The following is a 21,021-nucleotide window of genomic DNA, read 5'->3' as shown; positions in this document are numbered from 1 at the left end:
CTCTTCGTTGCCACTTATTTTAGTGGGAGTGTATTTCTATGCTTAGCCTGGGAGGACTATTATGACCCACAGTGATGTGTTATGTAGCTTGGGGGTTGTTCCAACAATTCAGTATGGTACTTTTGAAAGTCATTCTATATTAGAATCTCCCTTCTATTAATCCCTGCGGGATGAATTATGTATGCTGTTATGCTGAGTCCGAGAGGACTATTATGACCCACAGTGATTTATGCTTAAGGTCAGGGCTTGTGCCAACAACTTTGTCTAAACACTCTGAACGTTATTCTATATTAATAATCCCCTGCCAATACCTGTGGGACTAATTATTGATACTGTAACCTGATGTTTCATTAAGCCTGCTTTACACGTTACAATTAATCGTGCGATTGCATTTGCAATCGCAACCGCCCCCATCGTTTGTGCTGCATGGGAAATTTGTTACCCGTGTCGCACAATGCTGTTACTCCCCGTCACATGTACTTAAATTCCAAACAACCTCGCTGTGGGCGGCGAACATCCACTTCCTGAAGGGGGAGGGACGTTCGGCTTCACAGCGACGTCACACAGCAGCCGGTCAATAGAAGCGGAGGGGCGGAGATGAGCAGGACGTAAACATGCCGCCCACCTCCTTCCTTCAGAATTGGCGGCTGGACGCAGGTAAACTGCAGTTCATCGTTCCCAGGGTGTCACATGGAGCGACGTGTGCTGCTTCGAGAACAATGAACAACAGGACGTTCGATTTTTAGAAAATGAGCGATGTGTCAATGATGAACGAGAAGGTGAGTATTTCTGCTCGTTCATAGCTGTCATACGCTACGATATCACTAACGATGCCGGATGTGCGTCACTTACGACGTGCTCCCGCCAACATCTCGTTAGATGTATCGTAGCGTGTAAAGCTCGCTTAAGTCTGTGATTCAGGCACTCGGCCATATATTAATATTTTGATCATTACAGGACCTATGCTAACAGATCTTTGTAATTACTGCTAACTGTCTTTACCATAGGTTGTTTGTGTGTCCACCCACCCCTCCCCATATATCAGTTTCTTCTGCCCTATTATGCCTATTGTTTGTATGTTTTTATTGAATATCTAATAAAGCTATATTTTTTTAAAAGGATTTATTAGCATCATGAGTATTCCTTTGGGGATACAAGTGGTTTAATTTACATATAGGATGCTATCCTGATTACTTAATTGCAAGATGTGGAATGTGTGGTTCTATGGTCTTACAGCAACTCCGGGTAGATGGTCAAAATGAGATGTCCCCAGTCCATGAGATCTCAAACAGGGACGAGAAGTTCCTCTGCCCCTGTACCAGGCGATACTCTCTGTCTCCCAATTTCGGTTGGCCCACAGCTTTGGTATCGTCCACTTTAGTCTTCAGTCACAGGCTATGCTCCTCCAGACGATGAATACCGCTACCATAGCACATGTATCCAGCTACAACCAGCAACAATAGTCCTTAGGGGTGCTTCACACACAGCGAGATCGTTGCTGAGATCGCTGCTGAGTCACGGTTTTTGTGACGCAGCAGTGACCTCATTAGCAATTTCGCTGTGTGTGACACTGAGCAGCGATCTGGCCCCTCCTGTGAGATCGCTGCTCATTACACACAGCCCTGGTTCGTTTTTTTATTGTTGCTCTCCCGCTGTGACGCACAGATCGCTGTGTGTGACAGCGAGAGAGCGACGAAATTAAGCGAGCAGGGAGCAGGAGCCGGCATCTGGCAGCTGCGGTAAGCTGTAACCAGGGTAAACATCGGGTAACCAAGGTGGTTACCCGATATTTACCTTCGTTACCAGCCTCCGCAGCTCTCACGCTGCCTGTGCTGCCGGCTCCTGCTCTCTGCACATGTAGCTGCAGTACACATTAATTAACCCGATGTGTACTGTAGCTAGGAGAGCAGAGAGCCAGCGCTAAGCAGTGCAGGACAAGGAACCCTACTGTAGGCCTGATTATATTACAGTCCATGGAGACAGGCTTGGGTTGACATTCTGCTACAGGGAGTACAATGGCTTATTGGAGGCCCCAGAGACATTCAGTCAAAATCATCTTAAACTAGGAGCAAGCAAATTTGTAATTAAACACAACAATAAGAATGATATAACCAGTACTGGAAACAGTCCGATATACGTCTATTGGTCCAATAGTTATTAATCCAGGGCCAGCTCCTCACAATATGTTTAAATGTTATTATTTATGTACCTATACTATATTTACATAATTATGTACCATAGAGAAGAAATTAGCTATATCAACAACCTAAGTATATTTATCCTTGATATATAAACTTTATTATCAAATATAAACAATAATTATAATACATGTTATATATACTTTTCCTTTGATTTCTGGTAACATGACAATTCTTTATATTTTTAATTGGTTTTAATCATGTAACTAGTACTAAATTAAATATTATTTGTATTAAATTTTATTTGTAGTAAGTTTATATGTTTGCGTCCTTCCAGCAGAGATTTCTGTTGCTTGGATTAATAGGTGTCATCTTGCATCTGCCACTTAACCTGCTCTATAGGGGAGGTGAGGTTGAAGCGTGTCAGCGCTTGTTGTCGGGACTTCAGCATTTAATCACTACATCGTCTCAGTTTTCTCAGTGCTAGCAGATATTATTTCAGGTGAAAAATGACACTCCGGAGTAGAGATGAACGAACCTGTTCGATAAAGGTTCACCAATTTCAAATTCGGTACAAGTCTTATCCTGTTCGTTTGAGCTCGGTAACCACGAGTCCTTTTCCCAAAAGTTGGCAATGTTTGGTTTTGTTCGATCACTGCTCACAATTTAAAAAATGATTTTCTCATAACATGTTATACTTTTGGATAGGATTGTGGTGCTGTAAGATGAATGAGATGATGTGTTTAATGAGTGAAGGAGGTGGGGACTCGGAGGAAGCTCGAAGTGTGCAGCACCATTTTTTTCTTAATTGTATTTGCAACTATTCCTGCAACCAATCACGGCATAGTAAAAATCCACAAGGTTCAGACTTAAGGGCTTGTGTGATAGGCTCCCTTAATCACATGTCCGTCTGCATATAAATTGCAGACATGTGGCATCGGCGGCATTTTGTGAATGGGAAATGTTAGGGAAGGTGTTCCCGCCGATGCTACCTTCGAGGCTGCTAGACAGTTATCTTAGCTAGGGGTTTAATAATAGGTAGCTGAGATAGATAGGAGAGCGATAGTGTAGAATAAGGACGTACAGTGTAGGGAAGCTGCATGCCACAAATCGGCATTTAATGATATAAATAGGGATAGCTACTTGTCAGTGCCTGCTAAAGAGTTGTCAGTGAACTTTCTAAATAGGTATTGCTACTTATTATAGCCTGCTCCCAATTAGAAAGTCAATCACATTTGTAAGTATTGTTAGTTAGTTCACTAGCAAGTTGACAGCAGGCAGTACTAACTAACAATACCTACAAATGTGATTGCGTAATTTTGAGCAGGCTATTAAAACTGATAAGACCTTTTTACTTAGTTCACTAGCAAATTGACAGCAGGCAGTACTAAGTAAAAAGGTCTTATCAGTTTTAATAGCCTGCTCAAAATTACGCAATCACATTTGTAGGTATTGTTAGTTAGTGATAAAAAGAAGAGCGTCTTAACAGCACAGCAGTCGCATAAAGAGTATATTGGAAAGCAACACTTTATTCCAAATCCATAAGCAAAAACATTAAAACAGTAGTGTAGACAGGGGTGCATGCGTTTCAGGCAGCAAACTACTCTAAGACCCCTTTACACACTGAGACTTTCAGCGATCCCACCAGCGATCCCAACCTGATAGGGATCGCTGGTAAGTTGCTAGGAGGTTGCTGGTGAGCGGTCACACAGTCAGACGCTCCAGCGATCCCACCAGCAACCTGACCTGGCAGGGATCGCTGGAGCATCGCTACACGGGTTGCTGGTGAGCTGTCACCAGCAACCAGTGACCAGCCCCCAGCCAGCAGCGACGCACTGAAGCGATGCTGCGCTTGGTAACTAAGGTAAATATCGGGTAATCAACCCGATATTTACCTTGGTTACCAGCGCACTCAGCTACACGTGCAGAGAGCAGGGAGCAGCGCACACTGCTTAGCGCTGGTTCCCTGCTCTCCTAGCTACAGTACACATCGGGTTAATTACCCGATGTGTGCTGCAGATACATGTGCACAGAGCAGGAGCCGCACACACTGCTTAGCGCTGGCTCCCTGCTCTCCTAGCTACAGTACACATTGGGTTAATTACCCGATGTGTGCTGTAGCTACACGTGCAGAGAGCAGGGAGCCGCACACACCGCTTAGCGCTGGCTACCTGCTCTCCTAGTTACAGCACACATCGGGTTAATTACCCAATGTGTACTCTGCTACACGTGCAAGAAGCAGGAGCCGGCACTGACAGTGAGAGCGGCGGAGGCTGGTAACGAAGGTAAATATCGGGTAACCAAGGACAGGGCTTCTTGGTTACCCGATGTTTACCATAGTTACCAGTGTCCGCAGATGCCGGCTCCTGCTGCCTGCACATTTAAGTCCCCTTTACACACTGAGACTTTCTAGCGATCATGCTGCACAGCGGGAAACAAAGGACCAAAGAATGGTCCTGAACGATTTGTAGCGATCAGCAACTTCACAGCAGGGGCCAGGTCGTTGATGTGTTTCACACACTGCAATGTCGCTGGTAAGGTCGCTATTACGTCACAAAACCGGTGACGTTACAGCGATGTCGTTTGCGATGTTGCAGTGTGTAAAGCCACCTTTAATCCTGACATATCTCTACATGTTAGAATGCATTAAATGCTTAATTAAACAAATACACAAAAGGTGAGATAACTCTCACAATCAACAGTAACGATGATATTGCCAGAGAACATAGTTGACATGAAAAAACAGTAATTGGATTCATTGCCTAATGGAAAGAAAACAAAAATATTTGCATATAAAACAAAACCTCTTTTAAAAAAGTATATTTAGACATAAATGCATTTAACTGTGTATCTGCACAATATAGGCCCACATTATATATCCATAACAATAATAAACACACACAGAAAAATATAAATGCACAAATGTGCAAATATAAAAAGTGCATTTAATTCAATAAATACAAAAGTCCACAAAGTTCAAGTAAATATTAACAAAAAAGTCCATGAACGGTTTGTAATAGTGGATAAACCCACTTAATATCAACTAGAATCCATGGACGAAATGTGATGCCCCAGGGGTGCCGATCCTGTTCAAGGACGCCACAGGGATTATACAATATCGCAAACAAGTAATGTCAGTTTCTTTATATATATCGTGAAGCCACTCATGGCTTGCGGTCAGGGATGTGGATGACCGCCGCTGCAGGTTTTACGAGCGCCTGGGGCTGATGGGGTCTGCAGCCAGATGATATAGCCTCCCATGAGTGAGGCAGGCCCCAGTTGCTCTGGTGAGCAGGGTAGCGGGTCCCGGAATAATACAAGCTGAGTCCAAAAGTCTTTTAACTGTTTTTTACTCACTTCAGATGTTACCGTGAGCTGACCCGGGCATTGCTGTGATGAACCAGGTAGGACTAGGGGCTCCTTTGAGCCAGTCTGAGGGTAACCTGTTAGCTCGCCTTCCTAGCACTCTGTGTTCGGATAACCCCCTGACGTGAAGTACCATGGTGGTCTATCCAGGATGTAACTTCTGCCTTTTCTCCCCTGTGTTTGGCCCGTTTGCCGGCAGCGTGGACCAAGTGAGATGGCTCCAGGCTCTGTCCCCTTATGGGTCCCTGTGTTGCTGCTGAGGCTCGGACACTGTGAGGTTGGTGAGGTACTTGTAGTTCCCCTCACCGGCAGGTTTAGCAGGTCGTTAAACTGAAGTCTGCTTTAGGGACCTGTACCCCGTGCGTGCCTAGTCACCAGGAGCACCTTCTGTTTCTCACCAGGTGACTGTTCTCCCCCGCTAACCGTTACTACCCCGTGCAGGGTCTGACTAGTGGGATCGCGCGTATCTACCTCGCGACCGCCGCTCACCACCACCAGACTGTCTCTCTCCCTCCTTTCCTTACAACCTCTGCACTCTAGCCCCCAGCCCCTCCGCTTCACCCCTTGACAAGATTTGAAAGCCAGCCCCCCTCCGTAGACTGCCCAAGGGTCCCATCTACTGGTGTGGGAGAACTGGTTGCTATGTGTCTGTGCGTACACACCTCGTTCTGGCCCTTAGGATTACCTAGAAGTACTGTCCCAGCATGGGTGCAATACTGAGTGGCGCCTGACTGGGTCAGGGGCGCCACACAAAACATTGGGCAACAATCTTCAATAACACTAGATAATTATTCAGCGGCCAAATTTAGTCCAGGAAAGCTGACAGGCATTCAAACAAAGTGCCTTCAGTATCATCAGGTAGAAAAATCAGCAGGGAAAATTTGTCCAGGAAAACTCAGACATTCAAGATAATGAATCAGCGGGCAAATTTAAGCCAGGAAAGCTCATAGGCATTCAAAGTGTCTTCAGTATAATTAGGTAGGTAAATTAGCAGGCAAAATTTGTGCAAGAAAACTCATAGACATTCAAGATATGATATCTTCAAAACTCCAAGTCAAAGGATCAGTAGGCAGAGTTAATCCAGGAACGCTCATGGAGATTCAAGCAAGGTGTCTTCAATCCTGTCACATAGGATGGATGAGCAGGCACAGTTCTTCCAGGTATGTCAAACCTCATAGACCATCCAAGCAAGGTAAATAATATAAATATTAAAAAAAAAAATCATTAAACATAAGCCCAAGGGTTATTATATATAGTCCACTGGATATGTAGTCTTCATTAATATTTCAATAAATAAATATACAAAATTAAACAGACATATAAACCATCCAAAAATGAATGGAAATAATGATGAAATATTGCAGTGTAAAATGAAACATCTGATACTGAGTGTTTAGCGGAATATCAACTACATCCCAACAGACAAACATTGCTTAAATGAAGGAAAACCATTGTAATACAGAATAAACAATTACATGCAGGAAACTTGACAGACTTAGGGTACCGTCACACTTTAGCGATGCAGCAGCGATCCCACCAGCGACCTGACCTGGTCAGGATTGCTGCTGCATCGCTACATGGTCGCTGGTGAGCTGTCAAACAGGCAGATCTCACCAGCGACCAGTGAACAGCCCCCAGCCAGCAGCGACGTACAAGCGACGCTGCGCTTGCACGGAGCCGGCGTCTGGAAGCTGCGGACACTGGTAACTAAGGTAAACATCGGGTATGGTTACCCGATGTTTACCTTAGTTACCAGTGCACACCGCTTAGCGCTGGCTCCCTGCACTCGTAGCCACAGCACACATCGGGTTAATAAGCAAACCTTTGCTTATTTACCCGATGTGTCCTGCCAGCTCGTGTGCAGGGAGCAGGGAGCCGGCACTAGCAGCGTGAGAGCTGCAGATGCTGGTAACGAAGGTAAATATCGGGTAACCACCTTGGTTACCCGATGTTTACCTTGGTTACAGCTTACTGCAGGCTGTCAGACGCCAGCTCCTGCTCCCTGCACATTCAGGATTGTTGCTCTCTCGCTGTCACACACAGCGATGTGTGCTTATCAGCGGGAGAGCAACAATAAAAAAACGAACCAGGGCTGTGTGTAACGAGCAGCGTTCTCACAGCAGGGGCCAGATCGCTGCTCAGTGTCACACACAGCGAGATCGCTAATGAGGTCACTGCTGCGTCACAAAAACCGTGACTCAGCAGCGATCTCAGCAGCGATCTCGCTGTGTGTGAAGCACCCCTTAAGCGGGCTTTACACACTACGAGGTCGCTATAGCGATCTCGTTGGGGTCACGGATTTTGTGACGCACATCCGGCCGCTGTAGCGATCTCGTTGTGTGTGACTCCTAGGAGCGATTTTGGATCGTTGCAAAAACGTCCAAAATCGCTCCTCGTTGACATGGGGGTCCATTCTCAAATATCGAGGCTGTCGCGTGGGCGAAGTTGTTCCTCATCCCTGCGGCAGCACACATCGCTACGTGTGACGCCGCAGGAACGAGGAACCTCTCCTTACCTGCCACACGCCAGCAATGAGGAAGGAAGGAGGTGGGCGAGATGTTCGTCCCACTCATCTCCGCCCCTCCGCTTCTATTGACCGGCCGCTTAGTGACGTCGCGGTGACGTCGCTGTGATGCCGAACGTCCCTCCCCCTTGAGGAAGGGATTGTTCGGAAGTCACAGCGACGCCGCTGACCAGGTAAGTGCGTGTGATGCTGCCGTAGCGATAATGTTCGCTGCGGCAGCGATCACCAAATATCGGCATAACGATAGGGGTGGGTGCTATCATGCTCGCCATCGCTAGCATCAGCTAGCGATGTCGCAGCATGTAAAGCCCGCTTAACTCACAGATTGTGGATCGAAAAGCAGATCCATTATCACTGTTATGGAGTACATAGTAAATACTGTCTTCCTGAAAGTTACTAAATAATGACACAGAAAAAAAAAAATTAAATTAAACCCTCCCACCCAAAAAAAACCTGCAAAGCAAAAACCTAAAATTTTGTAGACATGGAAAAACTTAATAGAGAAAGAAAAAAATGTGTTTTCAAATTTTAACCACGTTGATGTCTATTTCCCATCTTCAGGATCCATGATGCCTCCCTCTTAAAGGGAACCTGTCAGGTGCAATATGCACTCAGGACCACGAACAGTTATGGGTGCACATTTATAATCTCTGCCTAACCGTCCCTGTATTCAGTAGCTTACATAAATACAGTATTTCTAAAGATCCTTCATTATGCTAATTTGCGGAGCGATTAGTCTCAAGGGCGTTAGTTCTTAAGCTGGTGTCACACACAGCGACAACGACAACGACGTCGCTGCTACGTCACCATTTTCTGTGACGTTGCAGCGACGTCCCGTCGCTGTCGCTGTGTGTGACATCCAGCAACGACCTGGCCCCTGCTGTGAGGTTGCCGGTCGTTGCTGAATGTCCAGCTTCATTTTTTGGTCGTCACTCTCCCGCTGTGACACACACATCGCTGTGTGTGACAGCGAGAGAGCGACGAAATGAAGCAAGCAGGGAGCAGGAGCCGGCGTCTGGCAGCTGCGGTAAGCTGTAACCAGCGTAAACATCGGGTAACCAAGGGAAGACCTTTCCCTGGTTACCCGATATTTACCTTCGTTACCAGCCTCCGCTCTTGCTGCCAGTGCCGGCTCCTGCTCTGTGCACATGTGGCTGCAGTACACATCAGGTAATTAACCCGATGTATACTGTAGCAAGGAGAGCAAGGAGCCAGCGCTAAGCAGTGCGCGCGGCTCCCTGCTCTCTGCACTGTGACATGTAGCTGCAGCACACATCGGGTTAATTAACACGATGTGTACTGTACCTAGGAGAGCAAGGAGCCAGCGCTAAGCGCGGCTCCCTGCTCTCTGCACATGTAGCACAGCGACGTTATGATCGCTGCTTCTGCTGTGTTTGACAGCTAAGCAGCGATCATAACAGCGACTTACAAGGTCGCTGTTACGTCACCGAAAATGGTGACGTAACAGCGACGTCGTTGTCGCTTAGTGTGAACCCAGCTTTAGGCTCATTCCGCCCTCTTAGCATGTTAGCACGCCCACAGGACGCGTGCTAACATGCTATTCAATGTCCATCGCTCGGCGTCATCAGCATACTCTTATGTGAAGTTGTTGAGGACAAGAATTGAGTAACCAAAAATACTTAATTATCAACACACATATATATGCATATATATATATATATAAATAAATAATATATATATACTGCATATTCAGTGTTTTTTCCTTAATACAGTATATACAGTGCTGGCCAAAAGTATTGGCACCCCTGCAATTCTCTCACATAATACTCAGTTTCTTCTTGAGAATTATTGCAATCACAAATTCTTTGGCATTATTATCTCCATTTAATTTGTCTTCAATGAAAAACCCAAAATAAATTTGTCATAAAGCCAAATTGGATATAATTCCACACCAAACATAAAAAAGGGGGTGGACAAAAGTATTGGCACTTTTTGAAAACTCATGTGATGCTTCTCTAATTTGTGTAATTAACAGCACCTGTAACTTACCTGTGGCACCTAACAGGTGTTGGCAATAACTAAATCACACTTGCAGCAAGTTGCCTCAACCTCTGTCCTTTGTCCTTGTGTGTACCACATTGAGCATGGAGAAAAGAAAGAAGACCAAAGAACTGTCTGAGGACTTGAGAATCCAAATTGTGAGGAAGCATGAGCAATCTCAAGGCTACAAGTCCATCTCCAAAGACCTGAAAGTTCCTGTGTCTACGGTGCTCAGTGTCATCAAGAAGTTTAAAGCCCATGGCACTGTGGCTAACCTCCCTAGATGTGGAAGGAAAAGAAAAATTGACGAGAGATTTCAACGCAAGATTGTGCGGATGGTGCATAAAGAACCTCAACTAAAATCCAAACAAGTTCAAGCTGCCCTGCAGTCCGAGGGTACAGCAGTGTCAACTCGTACTATCCGTCGGCATGTGAATGAAAAGGGACTGTATGGAAGGATACCCAGGAAGACCCCACTTCTTACCCCGAGACATAATAAAGCCAGGCTGGAGTTTGCCAAAACTTACTTGAGAAAGCCTAAAACAAGGAAGAATGTTCTCTGGTCAGATGAGACAAAAGTAGAGATTTTTGGGAAAAGCCATCAACATAGAGTTTACAGGAAAAAAAGAGAGGCATTCAAAGAAAAGAACATGATTACTACAGTCAAATATGGCAGAGGTTCCCTGATGTTTTGGGTTAATTTGCTGCCTCTGGCACTGGACTGCTTGACCGTGTGCATAGCATTATGAAGTCTGAAGACTACCAACAAATTTTGCAGCATAATGTAGGGTCCCAATGTGAGAAAGCTGGGTCTCCCTCAGAGGTCATGGGTCTTCCAGCAGGACAATGACCCAAAACACACTTCAAAAAGCACTAGAAATCGTTTGAGAGAAAGCACTGGAGACTACTAAAGTGGCCAGCAATGAGTCCAGACCTGAATCCCAAAGAACACCTGTGGAGAGATCTCAAAATGGCAGTTTGGAGAAGGCCCCTTCAAATCTCAGGCACCTGGAGCAGTTTGCCAAAGATGAATGGTCTAAAATTCCAGCAGAGCATTGTAAGAAATTCATTGATGTTTACCAGAAGCGGTTGTTCGCAGTTATTTTGGCTAATGGTTGTACAACCAAGTATTAGGCTAAGGGTGCCAATACTTTTGTCTGGCCCATTTTTGGAGTTTTGTGTGAAATGATCAATGATTTGATTTTTGTTTCATTCTCTTTTGTGTTTTTTCATTGCAAGCAAAATAAATGAAGATAATAATACCAAAGAATTTGTAATTGCAATCATTTTCAAAAAGAAACTGAGTATTATCTGACAGAACTGCAGGGGTGCCAATACTTTTGGCCAGCACTGTACCAGCATATGTAACAAAGATGGCTGCTGCATCCTGGACAACTGCCAAAGAAGTTAAAGAACAAAGGAATTCCTAAAGTTTGGACTGACCAATCTAGCAGAGACTATGCAAATTCCTATACGTCTTGAGTCCAGCCTGCGATACTTGAATGGACTATATTTTGTCTACACCCTTCACTCCTCTAAAGCTATAAAACGTTTCAAACAGTAAAGAGAATCAGAATCTCACTGGCGTCAGTCATGGAGAGAAGGCTCATAATAACCAATTTAAGTCTGTTATTTCTTTCTCGTGTGCACATGTCACGTTTCCCGGTTCCCTGCGCCGCCTGCCACTCATCGCTCCAGCCCCCGGTCCTCCTGCCCGCGGCTGCTCCTCCTCCTATTGCTGATGACGATGTATATGCGGTAAGAGATATAGTGGCCATGAAGACTGTTCGGTGTTATGATCCGGAACCATGGAAGACCACCATAAATCATTGGTAAAAGGTTACAAGAGCATTGGCAACTAATCTGGCCGCCATCTCCTTACTAACCATCAACACTAGAAGTAGCCGAGGGGTGAACTAACATCCTGTGCACCGCGAACCCAGCCGGAGAACTAGCTATCCTAAAGGAAGGAAAGATGAATAACTCTCTGCCTCAGAAAATAGATGAAGAATAGCAAGCCCCCCACATTCAAAGACTGCGGTGATATAGGAAAACACAATACACAGATAGATGATAGGATTAGCAAAAGGTGAGGCCCTACTGACTAAATAGGACAGGATAGGAAAGGGACTGATGGTGGCCAGAGAAAAACCCTACAAAATTCCAAAAACCTAATAGTACAAAAAGCCCTCAGATCACTAGATCTGAACTCCGTCCTATACCAGGCTCTCTTGTCATACCAATGAACAGAAAGCAGGAACCATTACAAATTCAAGAAGCAACAAACACATGAACTTATAGGAGCAATACTCCAAACATAGGTGCAGGGAGCTTCCCAGCTAAGCAACTGAGAGGGAAGATCCCTGCATGCAAATAAACTGAAAACAACCACAGCAAATGACAATTTCAGATAAGAGCAAAAAGAACCAAACAACAAATAAAGGGACAAGCACTTCTGTGGGGTAAATGTGGTCTGGAGCAGGATGGAGCAGGCTGGTGAATAAAGAACAACTGACATCCGGCATAGCCTGCTAGCAGACCAGGGTTTAAATAGGCAGAGAGTTAGCAATGTAAACGCCCATTGCTCAACACACCTGGTCTCTGTCCAAACCATTCCTGGCCACAAGAGGGAGCCTCACAGCAGCAAAAGCATAACTGACATTCACAACAGTGCGGGGTAGGCAGTTCTTCCTTGTTGATTGGGAGGGCTGCGGTCCCGAAGACCGGTCCTGGGAACCCTGGGAGAACGTTGGCACTCCTCTGATATGCGCCTTCTTGTCCCGGTTGCGGGGAGGGGGACGCGTGGGAGGGGGTACTGTCACGCTCTCCGGTCCCCGGCACCGCCTGCCACTCACCGCTCCGGCCCCTGGTCCTCCTGCCGGTGGCTGCTCCTCTCACTCCCCCTCCTCTGCGTCCTCCGTGCCTCCCGTCCACCGGCTCTGGCATCCCCCTGCGATCCAGGACACTCTGTCCTCCCCTGCATCTCCTTCACAGCGTCCTGTACTGGCCTCCAGCACCCGAGCCTCGCGCATGCGCATTAGGGCGTGTGCGCATGCTCATTCACCTTGTCTTAAAGGGCCAGCTTCCCATGAACAGGATATGACAAGATACAGGTACAGGGTATATAAGACTTCCCTTTTCTGGTGGGCGGTGCCTGATCAACGTGTTCCCAAAGCTAGGTGCTCAGGTCCCCTTGTGCTTTGTCTCTCCGTTAATACTGTCTCGTCCACAGAGTCCGTCCGCTGGTCCTGACTACCGGTTCTCCAGGAAGTGTCCCGGTGACCGTCTGCTGAGGATCCTGCCATCTTCCGTTAGCCTATACCCGTCACCGATCCCCGACTCTACCTGGTACATCCGCCTGCACAGCTCACTGGACCCGGACCCCGTCAGCTGTTCCTACCCGGCACCTGAACCCGGTTCCAGCCATCCGTCCTGCTGACGGTGCCTTTGGACTCAGACACATTCCCTGCAGATCTCTGAAGGACTCGTACCCCTAGTGTTCCGGCTACCGTGCATCAAGGCCCTCTGGCGGGGTGACCGGACAGTCCCTGTATAGGGGTTAGCTCCGGGTTGCCTCACTGGAGGACTCCGGTGCACGGCCCAGTAAATCCACCACCAGGACGTAACAGCAAACATGACAATATAATTTGAACACGGCAGTCAGTGAGGAAGAGTAGGAGTGGTACAACATAGAACCTGACAATGCCATTTGGTGTGAAACAAGTGGTACGCAGCTGTGTAGCTTTGCAGATAAGGAGGAAGCCAAAGAGGTTATGTTGGCAATTCCCATGCAAACACATAGTGATGCAACCATGAGAAGCACTGCATCCTCAGCCACAACTCTACCTGTGTCCAGCAGTGGTCACGGATCTGTAGTTTGCAGGAAGGGTTCCTTAGCCTGGGCCTTTTTTGAGACCGCAAAGGATGACCCAACTTTCATTATCTGCCAACGTGAAACACAATGACTTAGTGGAGGCAAAAATTCAAATAATTTGATTACTACATGCATGAACTGGGAAATGCATTCCTGTGGGAATCTTACTGTGCTAAAATGCAGAGTACCACCAGCCGCCAAATCAACTGCATCTGCTGCTGCTTCCTCCTCCTGCATCACCATCAAAACTACTCTCACACAGTCCTCCAACTGCAGAACCTCCACTTGTTTACCCGCTGCAGTCGGGATGAGTAAGAGCCCATCAGCTGTTACAGAAGTGACCATGTCTTGTGATTTTGACCCATGTGAGACACTGAGGCCACATTCTGTGTGTTGCATGGGCCATACCTCCCTGCTGTGCAAACACATTATTGGGAAATGGGGGGGGGTAATTCATGCCATTGTCCTGCTGTCTGCCTGTAAGATTTTTAATCTCAAGACTCCAAGATGGGTCTTCAAATTGTCTTTTGTCTGTAATGTCAGGGTTCTGGAAGCAAGAAGCCTATGCCTGTCTCTCATACATCTTTATGTTTAAAAATGAAAATGCCAGCCCACATCCTGTGTGTTGCATGGACCATACTTCCATGGTGTGCAAACACGCTACAGAGAAATGGGGGGGATCAATACCACTATCCTCCATTGTCCTGCTGTCTGCCTGTAAGATTTTTAAATATCAATACTCCAAGATAGGTCTCCAAGTCCAAGTTGTGTCTTGTATGTACTGGCTGGAGTATGCCCAACATGTTGATCCAAAGGAAGGTAAAAACCCCTTAGGGCAGATGGAATTGCTTCCTGATTCCACATACTGCAGACTAGTTTTTTTCAGAAACATCTCATCATAGCATTAAGTACTCATAACTAGAGATGAGCGAAGTTGTTCGAAAAAGTTTGCAAATCTTAAATTTGGCAGAAGCCTTGCCCATTAGAATTCGGATTCTCAAACACTTTTTTCAAAATAGGAAAAATATGGTCTTTGTTCAGTAACTGTTGCTGCTTGCACTAATGGTTTTCTTCTACCTTATTATTATGACTTTAGCTAGGATAGTGCTGCTGAATGATTAGCCTGGGGAACGTGCTTGATGAAGGAAGGGGATTACTTACCAGTCCCCACACGAGCGGCTGTCACACTGCTTTGGGGTCCACTCATTATATCTCATATATATGTAGGGGTGTTAAGGGTTAGGTCCATTCCTGCATCTGTACCCGGCACACCTATGGCCTTTTACTGTAAATACTTTGTATAATTCGCCACAGGTGGCAGTGTTGCTATGTGTATGTGTGCTGCCCCCGTGCCAGCAGCCGTGCTGCTTGGATCTGGATCTGCGGTATGGCTCGAGGGATTCTACCGGACCCGGGGGTCACGCGGACACTTCGAATTAAAAGGGGGGACTTATTTGTACGAGGGTTGTTAAAAACTGTCTGTGACGCCACCCACGGTGTGTGGTGAGATGTAGCACCACAGCTGCTGTTGTGGGGCTCCCAGGGGCGATGGACTGGCAGCTGGATGTTAACCCCTCCGTGGGCAGAGATGGATGCCCCTGGGCCCAGTGTCTCTGTGCAGGGGATGATAACGGCAGGGGCCGGCGCACACGGTCAGGTCGGGGAAGTGACTCACTGTTGAATCAATCACGCAAGTCTTTTGGTAAACCAAGGTGATGGTGGCCGGCTGCCGCAGACGGGTGTATCTGGTCCCACACCCGGGCTGATGGTCACTACCCCTTTACTCTGCACTTTGTGTTTTCTTATGTAGACTTCCCAGTGTGTAACGCAGGAGTCCGCTCCCGGTCCTCTGGTTGGGAGCCGTGCCCGTCAGATGCTGACCCGTGGGATCTACCGGGCCCTGGCGGATGCCCTATCCCTCTCTGTGGGTGGTTGTCTACTTTTCCGGACTTAGGTTGGGACAGGACCTGGAATCCTGCCCTCAATCGGTTAATTAGCTAGGCCGTCGGTGCCGGTCCTGGCTTCAGGGTCCGAGTACCCCCTTGTGTGCACGGTTTCCGAGTCGGTTCTCCGGTGTCGGTACCGGCGAGCTACAACCCTGCCCCGGTCCACCTCAGATCTGCCGAGCAGTCTTCCCGTCTCCTGCTGGCGGTGACCACCGTCTTCCACCTAGCCAATGTGTCAGGGCTCCGACCCTGACACCTGTCAGCTGCTCTTCCTCACTCCTCTTTTCCCGCCCCGGGATCTCCAGACCCCGAGGTGGGCGTTTCCTTTCCGCCTGGTCCTGCCCACTAGTGTGTCTGTCCTTCCCTGAGGGGGTGACTAGGGTTTCAGGTCGGCTGCTTTAATCCTGTGTGGAAGCGGTGTTGTGCGGGGGCCTAACTAGTGTGACTACCTGGTATTGCCAGGGCGTCACATATGTTCTGGCACCTGAGTAGGCAAAAGGAGGAGGAGAACAGGGGTATATAAGGAAAAGTTGATGGTAGAGAAGGAGGAGAGAACCAAGGAATATGTAGAGGAATGAGCCCCCAAAGCGATACAAAGGATCCTGCACTGATGGTCGAGCTGCGTCCCCCAGGGAGAGGGGTTTAGTCGAACGGTCAGGGGTTTGGCATCAGTGTCTGCTGTATAAGACTTAAGCTGGGTTCACACTAAACGACAGCGACAACGACGTCGCTGTTACGTCACCATTTTCGGTGACGTAACAGCGACCTTGTAAGTCGCTGTTATGATCGCTGCTTAGCTGTCAAACACAGCAGAAGCAGCGATCATAAGGTCGCTGTGCTACATGTTCAGAGAGCAGGGAGCCGCGCTTAGCGCTGGCTCCTTGCTCTCCTGCAGCACACATCGGGTTAATTAACCCGATGTGTGCTGCAGCTACATGTCACAGTTCAGAGAGCAGGGAGCCGCGCTTAGCGCTGGCTCCTTGCTCTCCTACAGTACACATCGGGTTAATTAACCCGATGTGTGCTGCAGCTACATGTCACAGTTCAGAGAGCAGGGAGCCGCGCGCACTGCTTAGCGCTGGCTCCTTGCTCTCCTTGCTACAGTATACATCGGGTTAATTACCCGATGCATACTGCAGCCACATGTCACAGTGCAGGAGCCGGCACTGAGCAAGAGCGGTGGCTGGTAACCAGCGTAAACATCGGGTAACCAGGGAAAGGTCTTCCCTTGGTTACCCGATGTTTACGCTGGTTACAGCTTACCGCAGCTGCCAGTGCCGGCTCCTGCTCGCTTCATTTCGTCGCTCTCTCACTGTCACACACAGCGATGTGTGTGTCACAGCGGGAGAGTGACGACCAAAAAATGAAGCTGGACATTCAGCAACGACCGGCGACCTCACAGCAGGGGCCAGGTCATTGCTGGATGTCACACACAGCGACAGCGACGGGACGTCGCTGCAACGTCACAGAAAATGGTGACGTAGCAGCGACGTCGTTGTCGTTGTCGCTGTGTGTGACACCAGCTATAGAAGGAACACAGAGATTAGCATATAATGCAGGCAACAACTCAGATTTCATGAGAACCAGAGAGTGTGGAGTCTTTAGATTTGCCAAGTAGCAGAAACACTCAGACAAGCCATAGTTGAAATGTATAAAACATTTTATTAAATAGATGCTGTAGGGTATAACATAAACAAGTTGCCAACAATAAAGCAAAATGTCTCTATGTATGGCATTACAAAAGGCAATTACCTACCAATGGTCAGATCACCAAGATAAGGCCGGGATAACACGTGGGGACCTTATGGGCTAAACGAACGGCTCAACTTCGCCCTCTTCTTGTAAAAGTCCAGCCTATCCTTAGATCTTGATTTTTACCTTGTCCCATGATTCATCCTCTCCATGTAGCGGAGTGGTATTTCCCTCTCTGAATTTTATGGTGTACGTGTCTGCGCTGTCGCTTATTAACCATGCACAGACACCTACACATGTGGCTTCTATATACCACCGTGTCTGTTTATGCTGTAACTTGTAGTAGTTCATTTAGTTTCTTTTTTTAACAGTGTGTTCTGGTCCCCACGTGTTATCCTGGCCTTATCTTGGTGATCTGACCATTGGTAGGTAATTGCTTTTTGTAACGCTATACATAGAGACATTTTGCTTTATTGTTAGCAACTTTGCACTTGCTTATAGGCTATTGGTTACCTTTTCGGGCACCTGCCCCCGGAATTTTTTCTCAGATCTCCTTGGAGATTTGTTCTCTTCTACTCTTATCCGGGACATGTGGGGTTTCTTCCCCTTCAGCACTTCTTATTTCCTGGTCATCTAATTCTATATGTTTATGTTATACCCTACAGCATCTATTTAATAAAATGTTTTATACATTTCAACTATGGCTTGTCTGGGTGTTTCGGCTACTTGGCAAATCTAAAGACTCCACACTCTCTGGTTTTCATCAGTGTCTGCTGGCAGAAACCAAAAGAAGCCCGCACTCATGGAAAAAGTCAGTGCGTCCCTGTTGGTGGGGGTATGTCTGGATGGCCTGGCTTGAAGGGGAGACCCCTGGACGGATCCAGTCTCCTGAGCGGTACATGAAGTGAAATGAAGGAAAGAGAGGCCTACACAATGTAGACAGTGCCCGGGTGCCAGAGAACCGATTGCTGCAAAAGTGTATGAAGTGTTAACCCCTATTAGATGGATACCAGTGCCGGCAGGATGTTGACCGAAGTTATATGAAGATCCCAGGAATAAAGTTGCAATGTTTTGGTTAAGAAAGACTTGAGGCTGAACTTTATCATCTGATGAAGAAGTTACGAAAGTCACAGAGTCCTCCTGTGTGTGGTGCAGCGACGGGGAGGTGAGGGGTTAATGACAGATTGTGCTGTGACCTGTTGTTCCTCTGCTGCAATGACTACAAGCACTGCCTGCCCCATGCCCTGCACTTCATTTATTAATGGCTTCCTTGTCCACTGTCTGTGACAGTGTCTGTGATTGGTTGCAGACAGACTGCTGGCGTACCAGCGTCACTGATTGCTTGGCCTCACAGAGGCTGTCTGAGTCCCTTAATGAAGTGTAAAAATGAATAAATAAAAATGACATACAATCCCCCATATATTGATACCCAGCGCAGATAAAGCAGATGGCTACATGCAGCAGCCCCCAGCCATTTGCGTTATTTTGGCTGTGTATCAAAATACGAGAGACCTTTGCAGCTTTTCTAAAATTATTTAAACAAATAATTTTAAAAATGACACGCGATCTCCCCAATTTTGATACTAACTCAAGATAAAGCCAACAGCTGGGGGCTGGTATTCTCAGGCTAGAGAGTCCCATTGTTATTGTCTATAAATAGTAGCACACAGCTGGTCAGAATTATTGCATCCATTAGATCCGACAATTCCAGCACTTTATCTGACTCATGCGAATTGCCCTTATGCGATGGCAACCGGGGTGCTATTAGGGGTTAATGACAGCTATGGTTTGTCAAAAGATTACAGCTGCTAGTAAACCCAAGATTAGTAAAAAGGAGGGGTCTTGAGACCTCCCATTATTAACCTTCTATGTCAAAAGAAGTTAATAGAAAATACAATGAAATCCTTTATTTTTTAAAAAAAAACAACAACAAAAACTACCCTCTTTCTTTAAATTATTAACCTAAAAAACATCCAGGTCTGATGTAAACTTGACGACAACGTCCCACGATGATCCCGACTCTGGTATATATTGAAGTCGCAGTACGCGGGCACATTAGAGAACATGACCGCCTGCTGCAGATTTAGGCAGACACTGAGCCGCAGCTCTGAGCGGTGACGTCAGTGAGTGTTCTTGCGGTCACAGCTGTAGCTGTAGGTTATCATGGCATCCCACCTGTGACGGCAGGTAAACTCATCTCAGGTGAATTCAATTGGCTCTGCATCTCCTGGCATAAAACCACTGTTTTTTTTGCCAGGAGATGTAGATTTGGTGCTGGAATTTATACACCAAGTACCTGCACCAAATCTGCATCTCCTGGCAAAAAAACTGAATGAAAACTGAATCGTGCTTTGATGTGTGTTTTTTTTGCCAGGAGATGCAGTATTGGTGCAGAAATTTGGTGTATAAATTCCAGCACCAAATTTGCATCTCTTTGTAAAAAAATGCAGTTTTCTGCTTGGAGATGCAGGTCTCCTTAAGTTGAATGAACTCACCTGAGTTTACCTGCTGTCACAGGTGGGGTACCATGAGTAAACTCAGAGACATCACACAGCTGCAGGTCAGTCAGTATCTACCTAAAGCCACAGCATGCAGTCATATTCTCTAATGTTCCTCACGCTGCAAATTCAGTATGTAGCAGGACTAGAATTGTCATCGGACATTGTGGTGTAGATTATGTTGGGTGTTTATGTAGATTACGTTACTGGGTGTTTTGGGGATTAATAAATTGGAGAAAGAGTGTGCGTTTTAAATAAAGGATTTTTCTGTGTGTTTTGTGTTTATTTCTTTTTACTTACAGGATTAGCAATAGGGGGGTCTCATAGAATTCTCCCTATTACTAATCCAGAGTTTAGTGACAGCTGTGATTTTTTTTTACAAATAACAGATGTCATTAACCTCTTATATTACCCTGATTGACACCACATCAGGGCAATTGGGATGAGCAAGGTAAAGTGCCGGAATTGTTGAATCTAATGGATGCGACGATTCTGGGTAGCTGTTGGCTGCTATTTTTAGGCTGGGGGAGCCCAATAACCAAAGGCCTCCAAGGCTGAGAATTCCAGCCCCCAGGCCCCAGCTGTTAGCTACAGTATATATTGGCTGAGTATCAAAATTGGGGGAAATGCATGTCGTTTTTTGAAATTATTTATTTAATTATATTATTTATTTAAATACTGAAGAAGCCGCATGGGGTCTCACGTATTTTGATACACAGCGAAGATAGCGAACACAGCGGGGGCTTCAGCCTGTAGCCATCTGCTTTATCTGCTCTGGGTGTCACAATTTGGGGGACCCCACAACATTTTTATATATTTATTTATTTATTTATTTTTCACCACTGTAGGGACTCAGACAGCATGTGTAATTCAAACTGGTCACAAACGCTGTCACATAAGGTGGGGGAGTGGTCAACTGCAACCAATCACATATGCTGGTACTGACTGTGGGCTGGGGAAGCAGTGAATATGTATGACAACT

The 21,021-nt window shown here is 46.6% G+C and overlaps 1 protein-coding gene across 2 annotated transcripts in view; it reads left to right on the top strand.

Moving 5' to 3' along the window:
• Nucleotides 1-21,021, top strand: part of LOC142256092 (NXPE family member 2-like) — a 340,673-nt gene that overhangs the window by 192,335 nt on the left and 127,317 nt on the right. The window lies entirely within an intron of this gene.

The sequence above is a fragment of the Anomaloglossus baeobatrachus genome, chromosome 11 (genome assembly GCF_048569485.1).
Source record: "Anomaloglossus baeobatrachus isolate aAnoBae1 chromosome 11, aAnoBae1.hap1, whole genome shotgun sequence".
Lineage (NCBI taxonomy): Eukaryota > Metazoa > Chordata > Amphibia > Anura > Aromobatidae > Anomaloglossus > Anomaloglossus baeobatrachus.
Note: the sequence above shows the minus strand (reverse complement) of the source record. Positions and strands in the feature narration are given on the sequence as shown.